The 10,716-nt window shown below is 43.5% G+C and overlaps 1 protein-coding gene across 2 annotated transcripts in view; it reads left to right on the top strand.

The window, feature by feature from the left end:
- The first annotated feature begins 224 nt into the window (after positions 1–224).
- LOC124545370 (prolactin-releasing peptide receptor-like) overlaps positions 225–10,716 on the top strand; it is an 835,248-nt gene continuing 824,756 nt past the window's right edge. For both annotated transcript variants that reach the window (XR_006967612.1, XM_047124280.1), the window contains exon 1: positions 225–368. The gene's annotated coding sequence lies outside the window, so the exon portion shown is untranslated. The remainder of the gene's footprint in view (positions 369–10,716) is intronic.

The following is a 10,716-nucleotide window of genomic DNA, read 5'->3' as shown; positions in this document are numbered from 1 at the left end:
TGAACTTCCGCACTGAGAAGTAGTGAGTGATTCCCTGTCACGAGAGACGGACAGGCAGTCGGGGCTGGGTCGGGCCGTCGACGTACGCTAACTCGCTCCTACAGCGGCAGTACAGAGCCGCGCAGTAGTTTCCCGGGTGCCCGCACGCGGCGGAAGCGGCGCTGCTGTCGGCGCGTCGGCGTCGCGACGGCAGCGGCGTCTCGGCCGGAGTAGTGCGGCCGGCGGCTGTGCGGATCGCGCAACAACCGAGCCGCCTCCTGCTGGCGCCGACCACCACAGCGAGGAGCACGACAGCGGCGACGGCGTCACGTCCCAGCTGAAGCAGCGGACGCCGCTCCCACGACGCCCCGTCACAGCCGCACCAACAGGTAGGGACGAGAGCGCCACTGCCGACAGCGGATTACACCAGTTATTGTATGGCCTGATTAGACGCAAGTCTGGAAGCGCAAGCCAGGCTCAAAAATATTTGTTTGGTTCTTTCGATTAGCTCTGCATTGTAATCGAGAGGAAATTCTTTTCATTTGAGGTTGGTATATTGAGGAGTTATCAACCAGCGACATGTGCTATAAGAAAACCAATATTTGTACTTCATAACTTGTTTCGGTGCGAAGTCCATTACTAAACTGCTACATATGTACTGACGTCGCTCTTCCGCAACCTTCCAGCATGGAAGCATCTATTCTTCTCAGTGTGACCTGGCGGTTTCTTATTTACAAATGTTCGAGCAATTTAGTTATATATCTAAATACCTAACTTAATGTTACTTTCAGCACGTTTGGTGACAGAATCTTCATAGGTGAACAAACTTTGAGAAAGAGTTTTACTGTTTGTTACGACCACCAGCCCCAAGGTAGTTATAACAAACAGTAACACTCTTTATATGAAGACAATAACTGCTATCGAAAGAACAAATACTGTTGATGACATTGCAGCTTTTCCCTGGAATAAATGATGACTAACTGAAACCCTCAGCTGCCGATAGGTGTTGTTGATATACCACTCTTTCTCATAGAGTATATACAACACTCGGTACTCATTCTTTCACTGCTATGAGTAACAGTGACGCGTCTCACACAACAGATTAATGTGGGACGAAACAGGAACGCTTTGTTGCATATTTAACAAAATTTGTCTGAAGTTTGCCAAGTGACAATGAAAAGAATGGATACTTATTAAATTGCCCCTTGCAGTCTGGAAGTACGCGAAACCGTCTACAAATGTAGTCATCTAATAATGGGTTTAACTCGAAGATAGCTGTGGCGAATAAGAATTTTTTTTTGCAATGTACATGTAGGTGAATGTTGATTTCTCAATAATATCCAATCTTCACTCAAGGTGTAAAATACTTCCAACTTGCTGATGTGCGAAATAAAAATTCAGAATATTCTGAAGACTAATATGTAGTTAACTAGATGAAAATATATTGTGACAAATGTTCACAGCTTTGCATCAATCAATTAAACTGGATCCCGCAGTTCGCTGTATCTGGTTAAACGAGACAGCAATGCTTTGTAGAAGCAGCCTCGTTCGCACCTAAATTATTTAGCCTATCGTTGTCACTACTATGATATTTGGTGTAAGTAATTAGGCATATACGAGTGCCTAGTTACAGAGCAGCCTCCATTGAACTGGTTCGCTCACTTTTCCTCTATCGAAGTTTATTCCTTTCTATACCAGAGATTTCTTCGTTGTTATTTATTCTCATAATATTGTAATTTCAAGTTTTTTTCAGTAAGCATTAACCTCATTTTGTAGACTTTCGATGTCCAATTGTTTTTATAACGAAATGGCGCTTATCTCACTACTTCCTATTGCACTGAGCTTTGAAGTCGTTATGTAATCGTTCTTAGCACGTGATTCTTTCCCATTTCCTACCACTGTAGTTATACAAAACGTCATCTTGTCGACATTTCTCCTTTTTCTCAAGGTCGTAGCTACATTTCTCACTCTTTGTCGAACTTGGAAAGGTTCTCATTTCTTCGCAATAGTCCAGGAAAAAATATCAGGTCACAGTGCAAACAGTATTTTCGCAATGGATCACATCACAGTTGTTGCGTGCTAAATTATATTTCAAGCAGCTCTGAGACCATGATTAATTTCCACGAAACAGTCTAACGTGTCGAGACTGGTATGACGTCAGCGGTAGGACCAGTGCATACGACGACAGTTCTCACGCAGCGGCGAGTAAACCCGTTCATCGCACACACGTCTTGGACCACTTTTATTTACATAACCTTGTTCCGCATGTAACGTTAAAAGCGTGCTCGCAATATATCGTTCACATTAGAAAATCTTATTTACGCGGTTTCGAAATAAACTTTTTTCTTCAAGATAATTAATGAGGCAAGCAGTGTACCGTGGTACCGAGGAGCCCACGGCTATTCCATAATTAAAAGTTTAATTTTTTGGATCAGCTGCAGCCATTCATGCAATTCGACGGTGTACTGCATTTATATCCTTTTATGTCTAAGGAAATTCATGAAATGATCTCGGTAGGTTTCAATGGCGGGGACGATTTATATAGTCTACAACGTTTCTACTGTCGTTTATCCTACTTCTTCGTACATTTGCCCCATGGTGGAGCAGATCAAGTTCCTTTTTGCAAAGATAGGCTACATGTTTTCTTGAGGACTTCGTTGTCCTAATAATCATACAGACTGGAACGTTCTTTGGCATCAGTTTCGGCGTAGTTAATATCGTATACGTCTATACTTCGCAAGCCACATTACGATGTATGGCGGAATGTACTTCGGGTTCGATTATTATTTCCCATCTCTTCTGTGTCAATCACAAGTAATACGCAGAAAGAATGACTACTGAATTTTCCTGATTTTACTGTCATAGTCACTTCGGGAGATGTATATACGTCACAGTAACAAGTTGCCTGACTCTTCTTGGCCCATATTTTTCTCTCGGAATGTCTTGTTGGTAAACCCGTCTTGCAGCGCGCGACGTCTCCGTTATGCTTGCTGGCTTACTAAACGACTCTGTGACGAAACTACGAAACTTACCGTTCTTCTCTGCATTCTCTATGTGTTTTGTATTAATTCTACCAGCTATGTGTCCCAGATCGACGATAAACGTTCAAGATTCGGTCGAACGGTCGTTCTGTAAGCCATCTCATTCGATGTCGAATTACATTTCCTTGGGTTTCTTGCAGACCATCCCTGGTATCTGTATTCCGACAAGTAGTTTTATGTGGTCTTTGATTCAATTTAGGTTGCTCTACACGCATTCTACCACAAATCTTACTATTGTTACTGTTTTAAAAGTTTCATCACCTACAGTGTTACCTAATAATGAAGGTTCTTTCCGCCTATGTACTCGAAATACGCTGCGTTTATCTCTGACGTGAGCCAACTTCCAGTGCCTATATATCATAACAATTATTTGCTTGTCTTCATGCTGTTGCTACATTTTTCTGGCGTTTATACCTTCTCATATGCGGAAGCGTTATCCACTCACAGCCTTACGGAACCTTCTATATGATCGAATCGTACAGTTTGTTTGTATCGCAGACACTAAAGTCCGAAACTACCTTTACATTTTATAACTTTTCTACGTTAAGAGTGATATGTTGAGTTTTTTATCGTAAGAAGTCCTGAACCCAGTGATAATACTTGTTTGATATTCCATGAGCTCGTATTCAGTAGCTGACAACGAGGGGCTGCATCGAACGACTTCATGTCAAACTCGATGATACTTCCTCCGAATTTCCTACATTGCAGTTGTGATGGGCTCGTAATCGTTCAGTTTTTTAATCAAAAATGGTTCAAATGGCTCTGAGCACTATGAGACTTAACATCTGAGGTCATCAGTCCCCTAGAACTTTGAACTACTTAAACCTAACTAACCTAAGGACATCACACACACCCACGCCCGAGGCAGGATTCGAAACTGCGACCGTAGCAGTCTCGCGGTTCTGGACTGAAGCGCCTAGAACCGCACGGCCACCGCGGCCAGCTCAGTTTTTAATCGTTTCGTTTGTAGTAAAACAGGTATTTTTTAAACTCTGTTATAGTCGCTTGTGGAACTGATTCGTCGCTCACTAATTTTTCATTTTTTTCAGTTCACTATTGGAATTTTAGCAAGAGCAATAACTTCTTTTGGATTTTATTGGTTTAGTGCAACCTTTAAGACCTTTATTCAGTGTTTTAGTTTATTTATTACCAAATTTATGTATTTTGGTCAATGACGCCTTATTCTCGCCTTTTCTAAGCTACACAAATTCTCGCAACTCTCAAATGGGCACTAAGCAGCTGTCATTCTCTTCTTTCATATAAACGTCTGACTTTACTGGCCAGTCTGAATTTTAGTGCCTTCTCGAGACCTAACCTGCGACGTATTGGTCGGGGTATGATGGGAGTATGATCTAACGAAACTTCCATTCGTTTCATATATAAACTCAGAGAAACACTTTCAAAATTCTGTAGGGGTAAACTTAAAAAAAATTCCGAAAACATTGCATCTCGTTATGAATACAAGCTATTACTAATCAGCAACAGTAATATTAACGGAATATTTAATAAGAGAGTTCTCGGTAGCGTTTGGTCACCTTGCTGTCACCTTTATCCAAGTTAATAACAAGAATTAGTCGAGCTGTCTGCCTCATTAGCTGAGTGGTCAACGCCAAGTGACTGCCCTGGAGTTCGAGTCTAGGCACTGCCACAGATTTGGTGTGAGGACTGGAATGAGGTGCACTCAATCTCGCGACCGAGCGAGGTGGCGCAGTGACTAGCACACTGGACTCGCGTTCGGGAGGACGACGGTTCAATCCCGCGTCCGGCCATCCTGATTTAGGTTTTCCGTGATTTCCCTAAATCGCTCCAGGCAAATGCCGGGATGGTTCCTTTGAAAGGGTACGGCCGACTTCCTCCCTCTTCCTTTCCTAATCCGATGAGACCGATGACCTCGCTGTCTGGTCTCCTCCCCCAAAAACAACCCAACCAAATCAATCAATCTCGCGATGCCGACTGAGGAGCAACTTGGTTCGGCTCCAGGTCAAGAAAACTGGACTGAGAACTGGCGGGTACTGACGCACGACCCTCCATACCGCATCCAGTGACGCCACTGGCGGAAGATGACTCGGCGGTCGATCGGAATCCATGGGCCCGCCAGAGCCTGTCAATGCAGTTAATTAAGGTGGTAAAGGGGACAGTATTTCAAATCCCACACCAAGAGATTGGGCACATAATTTTATCTCTTCTTATTTTCTTCAGCTAGGATATTTATATATTACTGAATGTTCAGCATGCTGCTTCTGAAACGAGAATGTGGATTTGATATAAAATTTTTTTGTGACATTCTACATTACAATCGCTGTAATGAGTGGTGACTGCTTTCGAATATTCACTCGTCACTAGACAAAAAAGACGTACTGACAAGCGAAATCAGTCACTGTGAACCACTGAATGTGTGTTCATGCTTTCAGTATATTGAAGAGTTGATACTATAAACTGGTCACGTACCTGTTATGTAACAGCTACCGTGTGGGGGAGTAAGCAAAGAAGTTTTGGTTAACTTCGCAGTTTTGCAGTTATGTTGAGATGAGAAAAAAAGGATTTCGTAGCAGGAGTCCATTCCTATATATATATAAATAATCTGTGCGTGTAATCTCGTGAAAAGTGATTAACTATCGAATTTTCGGCTACTTTTGTAGACTGCTATCCTCAGGCATGATGGAAGCTGCCTGGAATAGTAGTCAAAACGTCATAGTTTTACCACACCGAGACGCGGTCATGCAGACAGAAAAATTATACTGAAGTATTTGCGTTAGGGCCTTGAAAGAGGCTGGAAGAATGTCAGCGAATTACTGAACAATTGCTATGATAGAAAGTATTATACTTCAGAGTCAAGAGGATTAGCTTTAACATGGACAAGCTTCGTTTTAAGCTTCTTTCGTAAATCACTCAGGATGGTCCTCGTCGATGCATGCAGTATCACGCTTGACACATAGTGTACAATTAACGGTGAAATAAACTAATCAACAAATTTCTTGCCATCTGAATATTTGCGAAAGTGCATGGAACAGAGAATGAGTGAATAAGCTGTATATAATTAAGACCATATCTGCAGTGAGAACGAAAACTAAACAATGACCAAAATAGAGGTAGTAGTTTTGAATGGTATCGTGTACGCAAATCTTTGAAATGAAAATCTGATACTGGGTAACATTCTGTCTGCTTCCGTAGCTGAGTGATTAGTGCAGCTCACTGCGATGCAGAGGACCCAGATTCGATTCCACTTACTGCTGAGATATTATCGTTGTGGGAGTACCGGAACGTGATTCATTCGGCCTCGTGCTTCCAACTCAGGAGCTACTTGACCGAGTAGTAGCGGCACCAGTTCGTGAAAATTGGCAACGACGGCAAGGGTGGTTTGCTCATCCCACGTGTCTCTATTGAGCGTCCATCGACACCATGGGCAGAGAATGACACGGTGACCGGTCGGGACCGGGTTTACGAGTTTACTCGGTAAGATTCAATATCAAATTGCTCCATTCTGTAATTTTTAAGTGCTTGAATTCTCTTTGGCATGCTGATCACAAGCTGATCATAACGTTGCACCCCAAGTCTGTTTCATTCTTCAACGACGACTCTCCTGTGGTAATCCTGTGTATGAGGAGGACGCCTACGGTTACGCACTGCAAGTTTCAACTCCTGGAGGCGACCTGTACTGGTACTGGTGCGTTATCGTCTTGAATGAACAATCCTCTGCCGATATATTGGTTAGAGGGTTGGACAGTAGGTTGGAGGATACCGCTCTGTTCACAAATTGCTCCCTATAGCGATAAAATTCGTTAGAGATCCATACAGGATAATGGCCAAAACATGACTGACCAAACTCCCTACCAAAGCCATGCGACTGCATTCCTGAGACATGCACTGTCGCCTGCCCACGCCTACACCCATCAACGACGTTCATCTGGCGTCAGTCACATCCTGCAATTTCTGGTGAAGAGAACCCAGTGCCACTGATCCCAGTCCTTTCCAGGTGTTCCCTGGTCGACCTTCTTTGTGCTCCACGGTACTGAGGTGTTCGAAGAGTGGTTCGTGATAGACGACTAGAAACCAAATCGATCGTGTCGAGGCGGTTGGGTTCCATCCTTCTCGATACAGCCCATGTAGCTCGCTTGATAAATAGGTGAAATACGCAGAAGAGGAAGAAACTTCACGGATTGGGACGGTATGTTATCTCGGCAATTACAAAATTGAGTAAAATTTACAAAGAACTTGGCCGTATGACCCCACTTGTTAGTATGACGCTGGATCTGTGAACTGATTCAGTTGAGAAGGGTGTTGTCAACCCATGGCATTCTCTTCTGAGGTAAGTCGTCCCACAACTGTACTAGCTGTTTTTTGGTATACCGAACAGTGGCACTGAGACAGTGCTGATGTCCAAGCTGGTCCAGCACATGTTCTGTCGGGGACAGAACTAAGGATCTTGGTGCCCAACTCGGCGTCGTTATGAGACGTACCACGTGTGAATGAGGATTGTCCTGCTGGAAACTGGCACTACAATACTGTCGCTACAGACGTAACACAGGAGGCTGCAAGCTGTCCGTGGCATATCGTTGAGGTGTCACCGGTCCTTCAGCCGCAACCAACAGTGACTAGAAGTCATACCGGATGGCTACTCACGCCAAGATGCCAGAAATAACCCCGCTTTGTTCCTTCAGGGCAATGTAAGTATTGGACCTCTCCCATGGTCGCCACCGTACTCGCTTACGATCGCCAATCTCTGGGACTACTCAAAACTCAGCCGTTTTATGTTGTGGAGTTAATAGTAGCCCACACATGGGACGATAATTTCCTAGTCCGGCTGCTTCTATTGTCTGACCAATGCAGCGGGCTGATAGAATGTTCCTGGGAGTCTACTGCTTTTTCTCGGATGGCAAGCACACATGTGGCTGATGCACAGTATGGCAATCATCGCTTGTTAGGTTATGTGTCATAGACCGGAAACTTACGACGACGGGTATACGTGCCCTCACGTTCTCAGCAGTCCTACATAGGGCCACTGTCACTTCCGAAGATCCTATAAATATCGATATTCCTCAAGCCAACCAGTTGTAGGCCATCCTGCCTCAGGAGAAAACGCCACGGCTTCCACGTTCGCTGTTGTAGACACAGCGGACTCTAACGAACTGCAAGGGAACTGCACAGTGAATAAAGGTTTACTCCATTACGTAGGTGGCAGTATGTAGTGATTTCCTCTTTAGCATAATGTATTGAGAAACAGGATTTCCATCCGAAAAACTAACACTATATACATCATGATAGCTGGGCAAAACTTTTTCTGAACTGTTTTTATGATCAACAAATGAGTTTGGAAAATATTTTAGATAGGACAGTTTTCCCGCTTTAATTGTTATTAGTTCACCACAATAGCGATTTCGTTTTATAACACCATTTTCAAGAGCTAGATCACTGTGAAGTACGTCAACGTGCGACACAGCAGGGTGGAGCCATCCTGCGTACTCTTGTGTCACTGCCGACATCAATACGATACATTTTTCCTGTGCTTGATCCCATTTTGCGGAGCATGCATATGACCAGTTACCCAAAGCAGCAATTTACACAAGCGATTATTCACGATATAGTTTCTCAATTACTGATAACAATATTATAGTTAATTTAACAGTACAAACTTTTAATGTGAAGCAGAACCCATATATTTTCTCTTTGTCCTGGTAATGCAGGTCATAGGTATACGAGTGTGCTCTTTAGCTTCTTATAAGTCTCTGCCGTCTTATTTCGCTCTCTTTCATGCTATTAAATAATATATAATATCCAGTACTGATTTTTTAATTCATAACCTGGTTTACAAGTAAGTCAGTAGAACAATACTTCATTACGTCCTTGTTTAGCAAACAAAATGTGAACATCTCTGTGCTGTTAGCAACGAGCCAACTTGATAACATCTCCCGGTAGCTATCAATCAAAATGTACAAAATGTACAGTAGCTAAAGTGTCAACTTCTCTGTGCCGCTATTGACCTCCAAGGAGTACTGTCATTACATGTAGCCAATAATACGAATTGAACCCTGAGCAATTACAGTGACTATCTATCTAAAATAAACGTTGTATTTCCTGACAAACATAACTTGACCTGGAAGGACCATTGTTGTTCCCATTCAGTCAAACGACTCGTAGTGTCGGTGCTGACCCACGGTACGTCAACTGCTAACAGTATTACCTGCAGTCCGCTCCCGGTAGCTGAGTGGACGCCGGCACGGTAAGTCAGCGTGTTCGGTCAGAGGGTTAGCAGCCCTCTGTAATAAAAAAAACCTGAGTTAATCGATCAACAACGAACTTAAACGGATGTCTTACGACGTCCGCCCCGAGCAGGTGCAACGAACAAAAGCGAAGAAAATGAGATTAAAAAAAAGTGGTCAGCGCGGCAGAATGTCAATCGTAAGGGCCCGGGTTCAATTCCCGGCTGGGTCGGAGATTTTCTCCGCTCAGGGACTGGGTGTTGTGTTGTCCTAACCATCATCATTTTATCCACATCGACGCACAAGTCACCGAAGTGCCGCCAAGTCGAAAGACTTGCACCCGGCGAAAGATCTACCCGACGGGAGGCCCTAGTCACACGACATTTACGTTTAGTATTAACTGCAAGCTGAGCGTCGCTATTTTACTCATGTCAAATGCAGGAAGATCACGATGTATACAGAACAGCCTACGCCATTCGATAAACTGATTACTGAGCAACAGAAGAAGTGCTACTGAGGGAATATCTTGGTCAGTTTACTTATAAGCGCATCGTTCCTTTTACGAGTTATCCATGTTTAAATATTCCACGAAACTTTGTCGTTTATACAAAAGAACGTAAAATGTGGTAATTCCTACAGAATCCATGTCATCTGCGACATAATTCATATCGTGCTCCCGCTAGGTGTTGCACTTGACTCATTCGGTAAATACTCTTAAATAGCCAGATGGAATGGTCTGTAAATACTGTACCAGCTCGCTTACCTTTTGAGCAATATCCTGAAACTGGGGCTGAGGTCTGTGGCACGTGGTGGGTACCGAAATGTGAGTACTATTCGGTGGGGTGACGAAAGAAGATTTCGCTATTAACATCGCGTTTGAATTAGAGCCTAATGTCACAGTTCATGATATTCGAAGCATCGCAGACAAAGTTTTTCAAGTAGTTGGCAGAACGTTTATCCTTCCTTTATCATGCTTTAGTGTGAAGCTCCCCGAAATATTTTGCTTTAGTTGCAGTTAGACGTCATCTCTCCTCATACGAAATACCTTTATCAAGTATTAACGCAATGAATATCATATTTCGTAACGGAGTTATTCATTTTCGTGTTCCATGCAAAAACAGAAAGTAAAGGCCTCGTTCGTGGAAGAGTTGCTAGCTCGTTTCTATGCAGTGCAGCTCGACTAGGAGGTTGGTGGTTCGAATCCTAGTGGTAGATATGGCGCTGAAAGAAATTTTCAGAGTCAGTATTTGGCCAGCAGAAAGAGTAGAGGTAGGGGTGACGGCTTACTGATCGCCTTACTTTGCGCCGATATCGTGAATTTCAAACTTGTCAGCACTATCTTATGAAGCGCAGAGATATCTACGACTTTTCAAGGTCCGATCGGAGGTGAAATTAAAGCTATAGTGAGAATCTGATGAATCATTGCGTAGATGTGATGCTCAGTGTCTCCAGTATGCCCGTCGATCGCGTCACGTCGCACATTTCAGTTCTGAGCGCAC

This window comes from Schistocerca americana, chromosome 8 (assembly GCF_021461395.2).
Source record: "Schistocerca americana isolate TAMUIC-IGC-003095 chromosome 8, iqSchAmer2.1, whole genome shotgun sequence".
Lineage (NCBI taxonomy): Eukaryota > Metazoa > Arthropoda > Insecta > Orthoptera > Acrididae > Schistocerca > Schistocerca americana.
Note: the sequence above shows the minus strand (reverse complement) of the source record. Positions and strands in the feature narration are given on the sequence as shown.